We start from the raw sequence: 16,762 nt of genomic DNA, 5'->3' as shown, positions 1-16,762 counted from the left end.
TTAAAGTCAGCACTCATTATTGTTCTGCCTGCTGTACACTCATTGCCATAGATTTTCAGAATATTAACCTATATCATAGCTCCCAACTGTTCCTCTTTTAGAGGGACAGTCCCTCTTTGGGAGCCCTGTCCCTCTTTCCTCCTCATTTTTCCCTCTTTCAGGTCTGTGTTGCTCTTTCTATGTATCTATATATACTTCTCTACTAAAAAACGTGTTTGACTTTTAAACTTTATTCCCATCCTTTAATTTGATATATTACTACAGGTAGTCCCCGGGTTACGAACGCCCGACTTACGAACGACCCGCCAATACGAACGCCGTGACCATAGCTCCGCCCCGTCGCATGATGTCACGCCCGCCACCACTAAGGGGCTCTTCCTGATTACGTCATTATGCGCCGCATGTGAAGCCAGAAGCCGCCGGGGAACAGTGGAGGGACCGAGAGGACCTTCCGCTGCCCATATTCTGCCTTTTAAACGGGGGCAAAAGTGGCTGTCCCGACTTAAGGACAGATTCAGGTTAAGAATGAGCGGGCAGTCCCTATCTCGTTTGTTAACCGAGGACTACCTGTAATTTTAAAATGTTAATATGAAGGAAAATGAACCAGCATAGAAAGGACCAGTGTGGCTTGAATTATAAAACAACATATTTTTCTTATGAAATCTTTATGGTATGAGGGACTAGGGGTGTGAAAGGGGCATTATCAGGGGAGTGGCTTAAGTGTCCCTCTTTCTCATACCAAAAAGTTAGGAGGTATGCCTATATGTTTGGGATGCGTATTAGCATAAAATGATGTAGTACTTACCAGCTTCTTCCTCCTTCACATCCACACGAGGTGAAGCATCATATAGCTGATATCCCGGCGCTGGAGCTCCAGCTACTACCTCCACCACATGACCGGAATCATCTGTGAACACATAGATAAAAAAAATGATTAGCCTAGAATCATAACTTTGTACATGTAGAACAGATTAAAACCACTTCCCTACCACAGGTCATTTCCCATTAACAACAAGGTCAGGCCTGGAACCCACTAGAGCGTTTTTTTGAGCGTTTAGGGATCGCTTTCAATCACTAGCGATTTCCCTAAATGCTCTACCAATGTAAATGGATGGCACAGATTCCACTATCGCAATGGCAGGACATGCAGCATTTTGGGAACGTTTCCATTTTAATTAATTGTATAGGAGCAGGGAAATCGCTCCCAGAAACGCTAGCAAATTGCGATCACAAATTCTAATGGATTGCGATAGCGGTTCACGCTTTCTAGTGGCCTTTAGGCCTTAACCTTTTAGCTGGGTGAAGTCACCTAGGCCGCTGCCTCATTCTCGGTGCGCTCCATGCCACTCTTCATCTTCTGACACTTTCATCTTCTAAACTGGAAGTCCCGCTGTAAAGGCGGAAGTGTCAGAAGATGGAGAGCGACATGGAGCGCATAAGAAGTGAGGTGCCGGACTAGGTGGGTTAGCCATTGCTTACATCCCCACACACTCCAGGATAATTACTTTTTAGTGAAATCGATTGGACTAATCACATTGCATGATTGGACCAATCATATTGCATGATTAAACCAATCAGATAGGACCAAACACATTGGACAATTAGACCAATCAGAGTGGACCAATCAAATTGCAAGTGTCTCAAGGAAATAACACGCTATACTGAGCACACGGCCAGTGCTTCCAGAGGGGCAAACAAGGCAATTTCTCAGGGCCCTAGAACAGGCTGATGTCCCCTTCCAGGTCTATCCCAAAGATAATAGTGCCCGCTCCCTCTGGGTCCTGTATTGATGCAGTACCCACAGTGGAGCACACTCACCTTTCCAGCCGACACGTCCCCTTCCTATGTTCTGCCGTCTCCATCCCTGAACACCGGCGCCTGTCCTATGTGACCCGGCAGCATGTACATACTCACATAGCATGCTGCCAGGTCAGAGAGAACAGGCTCCAATGTTAGGGGATGGTGACAGAAGGACACAGGAGGGTGCCTGGTGGCTGGACAGGTGAGTGCACTGCTGCCACGAGAATTCTGCATCATTACATGGCCCTGGAGAACCACTAATAGCTTGGAGGGGATACCTAGGGAGGGGCAATCAGCTGGCTCATGGGCCTGGGGGACAACACTATCTGGGGTGTGGGGAGCAAAGGGAACAACTATAGCTGCATTGGAAAGTGTAGTAACATTGTGTAATGTGTCTTAATAATATCAACAAATTAGCAATCATTGGGCTTGATTAACTAAACCGTAATAACTGATATCACGGTTTAAACACAGCCGTTTTCATGAGAAAATTTGTGTTTTGCGTGTGAAAATTCGCATTAGCGTGCGCAAAACGTTACGCGCGTTGCAACGCGTGCAAAACGTTAGCTCGACCGTGATATCAGTTATCATGGTTTAGTGAATCAAGCCCATTTAGTGATGGGCTGAATATCAATTTTTAGGTTTGCAAATTTAAGAAAAAATTTGACAATATGCGAATCCGGCGAATCTCTATAGACTTCAATGAGCAGGAGAATTTTAAAACCTACAAAGTTTCAGGCCACAAATGTGATTCGTAGTAGTGGTAGTGGAGCACTTCCTCAGATGAAACAGTGATGTGCCATGGTTGAGCCTGCTGCACATAGGCTCACTAGTCAAGTGGTAAAGATGAATCCGGCACCATCAACGTAAGTATATATGCTCTTTTATTGGCACATATGCCGGATGGTGCCGGATTCATCTTTACCACAGGCCACAAATGGGATGGAGCAGTTGTTTCAAGGGGCCTAACACCGGGATGGGGGCATGCCGGAGGGGGATCCATGGCAAAAGTCCCAACAAAAATTACAGAGTTGGCGCACAGTTGTGCTTTAATTGCTACAGGACAGAAATCACATTAAATTCCTTAATTTGTGGCATAAAAAGCTTTAAAACAAACGGCGTGTGTACACAGCGATAAGGTAGTGTAAGGGTTATGCCCAGTTCACACTGACAGACGAAATTCCACCTTTCGCATCACTACATAAAGGTTAGTCCTCTTGGTGGCAATTTTTGTGTAGTGGTGTGTAGTGGCCTCTGTGCTTGTGCGCACAATTGTGGGATGAAGACAATCGTGGTTTTCAAGCCTCTATGATCAGGCTGAGGTAGTTTAATGACAGTTAAGTGACCAAAAAAAACACTGATTCTGCACTAAGGCCTTATACAGGGGACAGTAGTAGATATTAGATCCCAGTAGTGGTGTGAAGGTTTAATGGGTTATGCTCGGGGCACTACTAGGACCAGCAGACCTGTCTCCCACAGCACTGAGGTTTTACACAGGGGCCAGTGGATACTAGATGCCAGTAGTGGTGTGAAGGATTATTGGGTTATGGTAGGTGCACTACTAGGACCAGCAAACCTGTTTCCAACAGCTAACTTGTGCACTGGCCACAGAAGAGCAATACAATAGCTAGAAATACAATGTATCAGCCCTAAGAAGGGCTTAGCTGTTCAGGACAATGTGGTGGCAGCAAAAATCTGCATTGAGAGGACACAGAACTCAGGCCTACCTAACTCTATCCCTGTCAGCTACATGCTGCCCATGCTCTCACTAACACTGCAGCCACAGAAAGAGTCTAAGATGGCTGTCGTCCTGGCATTTTTATAGGGGATGGCGGTCCAGGAGGGGGTGTGAACTGATTGGCTACCATGTGTCTGCTGACTGTGAGGTAAGGGGTCAAAGTTTAGCTCAATGATGATGTATAGGGGGCAAGTCGAATCCACTATGTATTCTCCAGAAGACGAATGCGTATATGCAATCTTCGCAGCAAATAAATCGCCTGGCGAATACTTATACCCATCTCTGCTCATTATTGCTTTGCCTGCTGTACACTTATTGCTATAGATTCCTCAATATTAACCTATATATTTGGTATGCATAATAACATACAGTATCATAAAACCCCTGTGTCCCTGCATCCTCCTCTGTCCCTGTGTACCATGCGTTTTGGCCAGCGTGCATGTGTGGCACACGGGTGGATGTTGGGCAGTACAGGAGGACAGGGCAGGCGTATGCACACGTGTTGCATGCTGAACTGCGGCAGATGCCGTGGCAGCGGTGGTGACAAGGGGCGGGAGGGTTTTTTTGAAGGGTGTAGCAACAGAGGCCTAGCGCCCATTATTGTAACGGGCCTAAGGTCTAGTAACATATCATGATGTAGTACTTACCAGCTTCTTCCGCTTCGCCAACATCAGAGGAGATATCCGACAACTGATTTCCTGGCGCTGGATCCCCAGCTACTTCCTCCACCACATGAACAGAAACATCTGTGAACACAAAGATAAAAAAAATGATTAGCCTAGAATCATGGCTTTGTACATGTAGAACACATTAAAACCACTTCCCTACCACAGGTTATTTCCCCTTAAAGGGAACCTAAACTGAGAAGAACATGGATTTTTCCTTTTAAAATAATACTAGTTGCCTGACTCTCCTGCTGACCCTGTGTCTCTAATACTTTCAGCCACAGCCCCTGAACAAGCATGCAGATCAGGTGCTCTGACTGAAGTCAGACTGGATTAGCTGCATGCTTGTTTCAGGTCTGTAATTCAGCCACTACTGCAGTCAGAGATCAGCAGGACTGCCAGGCAACTGGTATTGTTTAAAAGGAAATATTTATATCCCTCTCAGTTAAGGTTCCCTTTAATAACAAGGTTAACCTGTTAGCGGGGGTTAAAGAACAACTGTAGGGAGCGGGATATGGAGACTGCAATAGTTATTTCCTTTTAAACAATACCAGTTGCCTGGCAGCCCTGCTGGTATATATGGCTGCAGTAGTGTCTAAATCACACACCAGAAACAAGCATGCAGGTAATCTTGTCAGATCTGACAATAATGTCAGAAACACCTTATCTGCTGCATGCTTGTTCAGGGTCTATGGCTAAAAGTATTAGAGACAGAGATCAGAAGGACAGCCAGGCAACTGGTATGGCTAAAAGGAAATAAATATGGCAGCCTTCATATACCTCTCCCTACAGTTGTCCTTTAACTCACCTAGGCCGCCACCTCACTCTCGGTGCGCTCCAGGGCCCTGGAGAACCACTATTAGCTAGGAGGGGATACCTTGGGAGGGGCAATCAGCTGGCTCAGGGCCCTGGGAAACAACACTATCTGGGGTGTGGGGAGCAAAGGGAACAACTATTGTTGCATTGGAAAGTGTAGAAACATTATGTAATGCGCCTTGATAATAGCAACGAGTCAGCACTCATTATTGGTGTGCCTACTGTACACTCATTGCTATAGATTCCTCAGTATTAACCTATATAGTTGAGATGTGTAATAACCAATAATGATCTAGTACTTACCAGCTTCTTCCTTCTCCTCCACATCCAGATGAGGAGAAGCATCAGACAGCTGATTTCCTGGCGCTGGAGCCCCAGCTACTTCCTCCACCACATAACCAGAAACATCAGCTACTTCCTGCTCCTCCACATCCACACGAGGTGAAGCGTCCGACAACTGGTATCCTGGCGCTGGATCCCCAGCTACTACCTCCACCACATGACCAGAATCACCTGTGAACACAAAGATAAAAAAAAATGATTAGCCTAGAATCATGACTTTGTACAAGCAGCAAAATGCAACATATTATGCAGCGCTGGACTATATATATATATATATATATATATATATATATATATATATATATATATATATATATATATATATATATATATATATATATATTCATATGTATGTGTGTATGTATATATGTGCCGTGATCACTCGAAAAAGCTTTGTCCGATTTGAACAAAACTTAGTAGACAGAGCCCTTACTACCTGGGATTATATTTCCTGGGGGTCTCGCGTCCCCCCTGCACACCTGGGCAGAGCTACAAATCAGATTTCATCCATTAATGTAAATGGAAAAAATGTACAAGGCTGCCTTGCTCACAGAAATCAAGACAGAGTCCCCACACTTGGCACAGTTGGTCATTTGGTGACCGAGGTTAAAAATTCAGAAAAGGTAGGTGGAGCATAAAACAGCCAATCACATTTCAGCCATCCATTTTAAATTGGAAAATGTAAACAGCAGCCATTGTTACACTGTTAATCACAGGTTTTTCATACTTGGTACACTCAGCCAATCAGATTTCCTTGGTGAATAAACTGCTTACTTTCACACATTTTTGATACCAGGAACCTGAAAGCTCACAGACTTGGTCATTGAGTGACTGTGTGTCAAGGTTACAAGTGGGCAGAGCCAAAACTAATTTCACTAGCAAAATATAAACTGCAGCCATTCTTACACTGTTAATGGCAGGGTTCTCAAACTTTGCACAGTTGGTCACTGGGTGACTGGAATTAATATTCAGAAAAATGGATGCAGCCTACAATAGCCAATCAAAATTCAATGGGAATATTTAAATTGCTGCCTTTCTTACACTGTTAATAGCAGGTGCCTCAAATCTGGTACAGTCACTGTAAATGGCAGTACTAGTGGAGAAAAGTAATTTATTGCTCATTTTACTCTGGAAAAAACATACTTCTTATTTGTATATGTTTGCACATATTTTAAATGTTAACATTTTTCTCCATAGTACCCCTTTAAGTGACTGGGGTTCAAATTCACTGAAGGGGTGGAGCCAAAAACAGCCAATCAAATTTCTTTGCTGGAAAAACTGCTTCTATTCACACAATTTTGATGCCAGGAACCCGAAAGTTCACAAACTTGGTCATTGAGTAACTGTGTGTCAAGATTACAAAAAGTGGGTGGAGTCAACACAGATTTCCTTGGGAAAATGTAAACTGTAGCCCTTCTTCACTGACAGGGTTCTCAAACTTTGTACAGTTGGTCACTGGGTGACTAGGATTAATATTCAGAAAAGTGGGTGGAGCCTAAAAAAGCCAATGAAAATTCACCTGTTAAGGGGACTATTAAAATTGATGCCATTCTTGCACTGTTAATGGCACAAGCCTCAAACCTGGTACAGCTAGCCATTGGGTCACTGGGGTTTAAATTCAGAAAAGGGTGCGGAGCCACAGACAGCCAATCAGATTTGTTTCATTTTACTGGGAAAATACAAATTATTTATGCAAAGGACCTCAAAGATCACAAACTTGGTCATTCAGTGTTTGTAACGGTACAATTATATCATCTGATGCAATCGTTTGATAGTTACATAGTTATTTAGGTTGAAAAAAGACATACGTCCATCGAGTTCAACCAGAGAACAAAGTACAACACCAGCCTACTCCCTCACATATCCCTGTTGATCCAGAGGAAGGTAAAAAAAAACCTTACAAGGCATGGTCCAATTAGCCCCAAAGGGAAAAAATTACTTCCCGACTGCAGATGCCAATCAGATAAAATCCTTGGATCAACATTATTGGGCATTACCTAGTAATTGTAGCTGTGGATGTCTTTCAAATAGTTACATAGCTATTTGAATAGTTACATAGTTATATTACCACAAGTATTTGAAAGTTAATAATCGATTGTTCAATAAGGGCATTTTCTCTCTTCAGATACAATCGTAAAATCCATTTTTCAGATCGATTGCATATTCTGTTCCAATCAACCAAACAATTGTTCCACATCAATTTTCACCACAAACTGCACAGATTTCTTTACAATCTGATCATACAAAGTGTGTCAAAAGTAATAGGCATCTTAAGATTGGTGGCGGCCTCATCAGAATGGAGGTGATAACCTAAGTGATTTAACCCTTCTTTACACTCCATGATAAGGTTCTTTTTGACCTCTACATTGCTTTCAATTCACTAAAGCCGGGTACACACTTTCAAAGATGGGACTTTCCGGCATTTTGCATCAGATTGTATGTTATATGTGAACAAACAGATAAAAAAATAATTGGCCTAGAATGTGGAACCATGATTTTGTACATGTAGAACCCAAATTGAAGGACCACTAAAGCAAAAAAAATAAAGCAGGTAAAATCTGCCAGAACCGACAGCTTTTGAACTAGTCCTCATGTGGGATTCGCAGGGTGATATTTATTTTCCAAAAGCATTTCCTTAATGGCAGTTGCTAAGTCTAACTGCCATTTTTTTTTTATCAGATGCCATCTTTTAACGCATTTTATGACCACAAGTAATTGGAAGTTAATTATTGATTGTTCAGTAAGGCTTTTTTCTCTCTTCAGATGTGATCATAAAATCCAACTTTCAGATCAAAAATTACATTTTCTTGTCCAATCAACCAAAGAATGGTTCCACATCAATTTTCGCCACACACTGTGCAGTTTTCTGTACATTGTGATCATAAAAAGTGTGTTGAAAAAGCGCATCTGTTGCTAAAATAGAGACCTTAAGATTATACTAATCAAACTGCATGATTGTGCTAATAAGATTGGACCAATGGGACTGCATGATATGACCAGTCAGATTGGACCAATCACATTGCAAGGTTAGACCAATCAATTTAAACCAACCACATTGCATGATTGCACCAATCAGATTGAACTAATCAAATTGCACTGTTGGACCAATCAAATTACACAATTAGTCCAATCAGATCAGACCAATCACATTGCACAATTGGACCAATCAGACTGGACTAGTCACCTTAATGGTGGCCACTAATGATCCAATCTTTTTTGTCCAATCTTACCAAATCTATGTAGTAGAAGGGTAAACTGAGTGTGAATATATTGAATGGATACTTCAGGCAGTCCCTTATATCACACAGAAATGTTCAGACTGGATGAAAAAGATTGGATCATTAGTGGCCACCATTAGACCAATTGGGCAATTTGATTGGTCCAATCTGATTTTGTCCAATTGTGAGCTCAGTCACCCTATGACCGACTGTGTCATATGAGGACCCTACCATTAGCAGTCTAAGAATGGCTTCAGTTTAAAATTTCCTATTTAAAATGAATGGCTAAAATTTGGTAAACTGTTTTAGGCGCCACCCACTTTCCTGAATTTTAACCCCAGTCACCCAATGACTGGCCGCGTCAAGTTTGGGGAGTCTGGCTTCAATACTGTGAGAAAGACAGCTTATTACATTTTCTTATTAAAGTCAATGAGAAAATTTAAAATCAGCTTTCATTATTGTTCTGCCTGCTGTACAATCATTGCTATAGATTCCTCAATATTAACCTATATATTTGGGATGCGTAATAACATATAATGATGTAGTACTTACCAGCTACTTCTGCTTCCACCACATAAGGTGAAATAACCGATATCTGATATTCCGGCGCTGGCTCCCCAGCTACTCCCTCCTCCACATGACCGAAATCATCCGATACCAGATATTTCACTGCTCCTGCAGAATGCCCGGTGGAAGGGGCAGGTCTACAGCAGCAGAAAAGTCTGCCCAAGAAAGCCCTGATGGAACGCACAGCTGCGTGGGCTCTGCTCCTAGTAGCTGGTGGTGTGGGCTCTGGGGCAGCATTCGCAGTCTGTGCTGTGGGCTGTTGAACCTCAAGCCTGAGGTTCAGTTTGCGTCGCCTTTTACAGCAGCGCAACATAATTCACTAATGAGAATCTCACTAATGAGTAAATCGCTCGAGAGCAAAAGCAATTGTCTTCAAATGGAGACAAAAGTGAGCCTCTGAGTGCAATGCGCCTGCTTATATACACAGGCTGCCATTATGACATCACTTCCCTGACATCACCAGAAGTATACAGGCTGCTATTATGACATCACCAGAGGGGCGTGGTGGAAGCAGATGGGACTTTCCGGCACTTTCCATCAGATTTTATGTTATATGTGAACAAATAGATAAAAAATAATTGGCCTAGAATGTGGAACCATGATTTTGTTCTTGCCCGTTTAAAGATGAACTGCCACAAAAATCTTAAAATGTAAAACACATACAAATAAGAAGTATGTTTCTTACCTGAGTAAAATTAGCCATAGATCACTTCTCTCCTATGTTGCTGGCACTTACAGTAGGTAGTAGAAATCTGGCATTACAGACAGGTTTTGGGCTAGTCCATCTCTTCATGGGGATTCTCAGCATGGCCTTTATTCTTTATAAAGACGTTCCCTGAAAAAGATTTATACACTGATGCTGGCCAGCCTCCCTGCTCACTGTACACATCTTTGGCAGTTGGACGGAGCAACTGCTATTCACTAAGTGCTTTTAACCAGTTCGCATTCAGTCGTTTTTCACTTTATGCATCCGAGCTATGTTCACCTCCCATTCATTAGCCTATAACTTTATTACTACTTATCACAATGAACTGATCTATATCTTGTTTTTTCCGCCACCAATTAGACTTTCTTTGGGGGGTACATTTTACTAAGAGCCACTTTACTGTAAATGCATTTTAAAAGGAAGAATAAGAAAAAAACTGCAAAAAATCATTATTTCTCACTTTTCGGCAATTATAGTTTTAAAATAAAACATGCCTCCATAATTAAAACTCACGTATTGTATATGCCCATTTGTCCCGGTTATTACACCGTTTAAATTATGTCCCTATCATAATGTATGGCGACAATATTTTATTTGGAAATAAAAGTGCATTTTTTCCGTTTTGCATTCATCACTATTTACAAGCTTATAATTTAAAAAAAAATTGAAATATTTCATCTTTACATAGATATTTAAAAAGTTTAGACCCTTAGGTAAATATTTGTTTTTTTTTTTTTTTTTTAATTGTAATGTTTTTTTGTTTTTTTTTCAATTAAACATTTTATGTGGGTATTTTGGGGAGGGTGGGATTTAAATTGTATTTGTTTTAGTAAATATGTGTATTTTTATTTTTATTTAACATTTAGCTGTAGTTTACTTTTTGGCCACAAGATGGCAGCTATGAGTTTGTTTACAGTGACGTCACTCTAAGCGTAACAAGTACGCTTAGAGCGATGTAGGGGAAATAGGAAGCAGAAAAAGCTAGGCTTCCGAGAGAAGCTGTCGCTTTTTCTGCGGGGGAGAGGAATCAGTGATCGGGCACCGTTGCCCGATTCACTGGTTCGCTGGCTACCAAACCGCGGGCCGGGAGAGCGCGTGCACGCGCGCGATCGGCCGCGGGACCGCGCAGGAGCGCACATGGCTTCCTGGACGTGAGTTTCACGTCCAGGAATGTCAAATAGTTAAAAATAAAGAATACTCTGAAAACCCCCCATGAGAAGACGTGTAGAAGTGCAAGTTGAGGTTCTAGTTTAAAATGGCTATTATAAATCAACTGGATCAGCAAAGCGCTTAGCAAAGAGTTGGAAAAGCGCCAAGTGTGAACCAGCCCTTAGGCCTGGAACCCACTGTAAAGCGCAATCGCTAATCGCCAACGCTAGCGTTTTGTATGCGCGTTTTTGTAGCGATTAATGACGCGTTTTCCGGCGTTTTGTGAGCGTTTTTTAGAAATGAGTAGCGTTTTCTAAGCGTTAGCGATTAGCGTTTTTGTGCCAGCGTTTTCCATTTTCATTGGTTCTTTCAAAATTTGACTGTTGAGCCAACAATTAAGGCACTATCAGCTGATCATTGATGATGTTAATAGCTATACACACCTGATTGTGCTAATGGCATCATGTGGTCTATAAAAAGTAGATTGACCCAACATCCTGTGTGGGTTTTGTAGAGGAGTAATTTGAGACAGAGACAGAGAGAGACAGAGAGAGACAGAGAGAGAGAGACAGAGAGAGAGAGAGAGAGAGAGAGTGACAGAGAGAGAGAGAGACAGAGAGAGAGACAGATAGATAGAGAGAGAGAGAGAGACAGACAGACAGAGAGAGACACAGAGAGAGAGAGAGAGAGAGAGAGAGAGAGACAGAGAGAGAGAGAGACAGATATATATATATAGAGAGAGAGAGACAGAGAGAGAGAGAGAGATTGGTTGTGTGTTTTGTGTTGCTTCATCATGGAGGTATGTGCTTTGACCATCCTGATGACTGGAGCTGCTTTGGTGGCCAGACGCAGGAGAACGGCACATAGGTACTGGGTGCACCCCATGCTTCAGGAAAGGGAGAGAAAGGGCCAGTTTAGAACTCTCTACAATGACCTGCGTGCAGATGCTGAGAAGTTTTTTGGATATACCAGGATGTCCATTTCCAGGTAAGAAGGCTGTTTATGTTACAATTATATACCCTTATTTGTATGTTTACCATGTGTTAAGTTGTTATTTGTTGTGATTTGATAGTGATGGCCATCATCAACATGATTTAAGTATAAATGCGTTCAAATGTCTAACACTGTAGTATGTGTAAAAGTACTACATAATATGTGTAACCTCAGAGTTATGTTTAAAATTTACTAAATAAATGTCATCAATATATCTCCAAATTATGGAGAACATACACACACAAAATGAAGCACACCAAGATGTTAGGATTGTTTTTATTATGGAAATGTAAAGGTTAGCAATCCCACAAACATGACTCCCCCTAGGAACATCAATGTTTTTTTTTTTAATTTTTAACTGGTCAACAAAATAGGGTTGTGTATGTGTCAAAATTAGAACAAGGATGTTTTATGTCATGGTAGTACAGCCCACATTGTGTTTTTTGGCCAACTATGAGAATTACAATTCACATAAAGTGCTTTCACCCACATATTTCAGACAGAATCCTACAGTAGTAATATAGAGTGTTTTTGGTGATGTAAACAAATATGCAATAGTTTCTTGAACATAATGTATATTTTTGTTGCTATTCTAGCTTTGACTTCCTTCTGGCCAAATTGAGAGATAGTTTGCGGCACCAGGACACCCAGATGCGCAAATCTATTTCTCCTACTGAGCGCTTACTGCTTACTTTGAGGTAACTATTTTTGACACTAACATATGCATCCTATAATGTTAAACAAACGATAGTTAACTAATGTACTCTAAACAATTATCTTTGTAATACTTCCCATGACTACTCTAAGAATGTGTGCACAACTCCACATCTATATTTGTAGATGAGACACTACTGCAGCCAAATAATTGAGTACTGTACAGATGGGCTAAAGGAGTAGCAGTTGTTTTTTTGACACTAGATGCACTGATAGACAGGCCCAGGGGGGGGGGGGGCAGATGTGTAAAGAGTGTGGCTCCAGATGTAACAGATGTAGTGTATCGGAAGAAACACATAAATCAGGCCATGACCCAGCATACTAATGTTGCAATGCAAACAGTGAAGAGGCGGCACACAAAAGGCTTGCTATTTAAAGCATATATTGATGGAGCAACACTACATGTTACGAACCATCACGGTTCTTCATCAGGTCTTTTTACACCTGATGAAGAACCGTGATGGTTCGTAACATGTAGTGTTGCTGCATCAATATATGCTTTAAATAGCAAGCCTTTTGTGTGCCGCCTCTTCACTGTTTGCATGATTCTACCCTCAGGTGGGTGACCTGAGTGAGGCGTAGCACCGGCAGTTCAAGGATTAATTTTCCTGAAGGGGTTCCAGGACCGTGGCCAAGTTCACAGTGTAATGTTGCAATGCACATCTTGAGTAGCTCAAAAATAAGCACTACATAATTATCTAGGCCTGACAGACATTGCAGTAAAATCAAGTTTGTGGCTGAACAAGCAGATTCTGTCGAGTTGTGTCGCCAGTAAAAGGTGGGTAGTAATATTTTAGTGATTGTGCCAATGACCTCATGGTGATTATGGCACCATTTCTGTACTTGCTGGTGGGGGGATTTGTGTGCTTCTATCCGATACAGTACAGATGTTAACCATTTAGTACAGTGACGAGTAATAACAGAAAGGCTGCATATATATTATATAAAATATAATATCATGTTAATGTAGTGAAACCATAAGTATGTAAGGGGACATACACATACATGACAAATCTTTTGTCAACAGAATTTGTACAGGACCTATGTTTGAAATTGTGCACGCATTGTTAGAGTAAATTTGTTCAGTAATGTTAGATTTCGGCTTTCATATGAACTGAAATAAACCTATGGGTGTAGTATTTGCGCCCGACACATGCAACATAAATGGAGAACTATCTAGCGATTTGTTAGCAATCATTCCAGATAACTAATTGTCCTCTCGTCTCATCATTTCCAGAAAAGAGGTTGGCTTGGCTGCAGCATTCTCACTTGGTTGCTGAGGCCTTGTCTGACCAATATCTGTATAGAACACTTGATCTTGTATTTGCTCCATATTACTAGTTTGGCCTTGGTAAGGGTGCACATAGCCCATATTGCTTGGTGGTCTACATGGATAATTGGGGTACCCATACTCATTCTCATGCTGATAATAGCTGTGGTGGTAATGTAAATTGGAATAAGGTTGCTGTCTATGATATGGTGGATTGGACACTGGAGGTGATGGTGATGGTGTTGAAGATGAGGATGAGCTTTGTAATTGTTCTACCGAACTAGATGGTGTATTTTTAATGGCTTTTTTACTAGATTAATGATAGCCTGTCTTAGATCTAAAATTCGCTCCTCTGGTACTTTTTTCATATATGGAACCAGACTTACAGCAAAATTGTAGTGGTCACAGCTAACATGATGTAAGACACCTACAGCTTCTTGCATCGAATTTAACACACCACTTTCAAAAGAAGTTTGTGATCTCCCTCTGACACCTTGGCGCCTTCCTCTTGCAGTTACTTTCGTAGTTGTAGTTTTGGTTGTGGAGGTAGTTGGCTGCACCGGAGACAATACATGAACACTACTAGTATTCGACGTGTCATCACTGGGTGTGTCAGATGTGCTTAATAACGATAAAGTACTATTATCAAGTCCTTCTTCTGCATCATCATCCTCTATTCGGACCACAGGTTCTGCAGGAATGTTATCTTGTGCCCTATGGAAGGACAAAGTTAGATAAGGATTTGAAATGTCAACATTACATGTGTTCAGATATGTGTGTGTTGGGATATAGAGATAGCTAATGTAGGCGACTACTATTGTACACAAACGATAGGTTACTTACTCCTCCAAATCCATAGTTGGTCTTAAGAATGCAAGTTCATTAGTGTAGCTGTATTTTGTTCGATTTGATGCAGCGGAACCACTTCTGCTCTCTTTCTTTTCTTCTAGGAGCTCCCTTCTAAAGTTGTCCTTAATGGACTTCCATCTTGTTTTCACTTGTTGTACTAGGGGCAAAGAAACACACACACTATTATTATATGTTTTGTTTTCACAGGTTTCTTGCTACTGGCCATACATATGTGTCATTACACTATCAGTTTCGTTTTGGAAGGACAACTATTCGACAAATTGTTTTGGACACATGCAGCATAATTTGGGAGAATTTGCAACCGGAATTTCTGAAGTTCCCTGATATGGCTGATTGGGAAAAGATTTGTCAGGACTTTTGGGTGAAAACCAATTTCCCTAATTGTGTGGGTGCTGTGGATGGCAAACACATCCGAATTGTGATGCCTCCAAATACTGGCAGTAAGTATTTTAATTACAAGAAATACTTCTCGATTGTGCTGCTAGCAGTAGCTGATGCCAACTACCGATTCAGCTATGTGGATGTGGGTGCGCAAGGAAGCAGCAGTGACTCCGGTATATTCCAGCACAGCCGTTTTGGTGTAAAATTACAAGAAGGCAACATCAATCTCCCTCCTCCTCGGCCCTGGCCACACACAAATGGACCAGATAGGCCACTGGTCTTCATTGGCGATGAGGCTTTTGCCCTGTCTAACCACATGATGAGGCCTTTCCCACAGCGCACTTTGAACCCTGAAAGGACTGTTTTTAATGTTCGCCTGAGTAAGGCAAGAAAAGTGGTGGAGTGTGCCTTTGGCATAATGGCTAATAAGTGGCGTATCTTCCACACCAGCATGATGATGGACACTGCAAATGCTGTAACAATTGTCAAGGCTGCATGTGTCCTACATAACTTCGTCAGGGACAAAGAGGGCATCAATGTGGATGAAGATGTGCCACCACCTCCACTGGAAGCACTAACAGCATCCACTAGAAGAGGCACAATATCTGCTACCACCCTCCGTGAACAGCTAACTTTATATTTAAATTCGCCTGAGAGCTGTGTGCAAACATTATAATTTTGTCGCTTAATATTAATTTCATTGTTTGTTATTAAACTTTTTTTTACTACGTTACACAGCCTTTTGGTTTGTTCTGGACATATGCAGACATGGAAACATGTATGTCACAAGCAGTATCGATGTATGATGTTACATACTATATACATCCTCCAGGGTTTCAGACAATGAAACATCATCAATCGATTGCATGTATGTATGTATGTATGTATGTATGTATGTAATGTATGTATGTATGTATGTCTCTCTCTCTCTGTATATATATATATATATATATATATATATATATATATATATATATATATATATATATATATATATATATATATATACACACAGGATCTTCTCAAAAAATTAGCATATTGTGATAAAGTTCATTATTTTCTGTAATGTACTGATAAACATTAGACTTTCATATATTTTAGATTCATTACACACAACTGAAGTAGTTCAAGCCTTTTATTGTTTTAATATTGATGATTTTGGCATACAGCTCATGAAAACTCAAAATTCTTATCTCAAAAAATTAGCATATTTCATCCGACCAATAAAAGAAAAGTGTTTTTAAAACAAAAAAAGTCAACCTTCAAATAATTATGGTCAGTTGTGCACTCAATACTTGGTCAGGAATCCTTTTGCAGAAATGACTGCTTCAATGCGGCGTGGCATGGAGGCAATCAGCCTGTGGCACTGCTCAGGTATTATGGAGGCTCAGGATGCTTCGATAGCGGCCTTAAGCTCATCCAGAGTGTTGGGTCTTGCGTCTCTCAACTCTCTGTTCACAATATCCCACAGATTCTCTATGGGGTTCAGGTCAGGAGAGTTGGCAGGCCAATTAAGCACAGTAATAGCATGGT

General features: G+C 41.3%; 1 protein-coding gene across 1 annotated transcript in view; it reads left to right on the top strand.

Annotated features, from left to right (window-relative positions):
- Nucleotides 1–16,762, top strand: part of LOC137522925 (cornifelin homolog B-like) — an 80,089-nt gene that overhangs the window by 15,617 nt on the left and 47,710 nt on the right. The window contains exon 2 of the mRNA XM_068243080.1: nt 5,351–5,460. The gene's annotated coding sequence lies outside the window, so the exon portion shown is untranslated. The remainder of the gene's footprint in view (nt 1–5,350; nt 5,461–16,762) is intronic.

The sequence above is a fragment of the Hyperolius riggenbachi genome, chromosome 6 (assembly GCF_040937935.1).
Source record: "Hyperolius riggenbachi isolate aHypRig1 chromosome 6, aHypRig1.pri, whole genome shotgun sequence".
Lineage (NCBI taxonomy): Eukaryota > Metazoa > Chordata > Amphibia > Anura > Hyperoliidae > Hyperolius > Hyperolius riggenbachi.
Note: the sequence above shows the minus strand (reverse complement) of the source record. Positions and strands in the feature narration are given on the sequence as shown.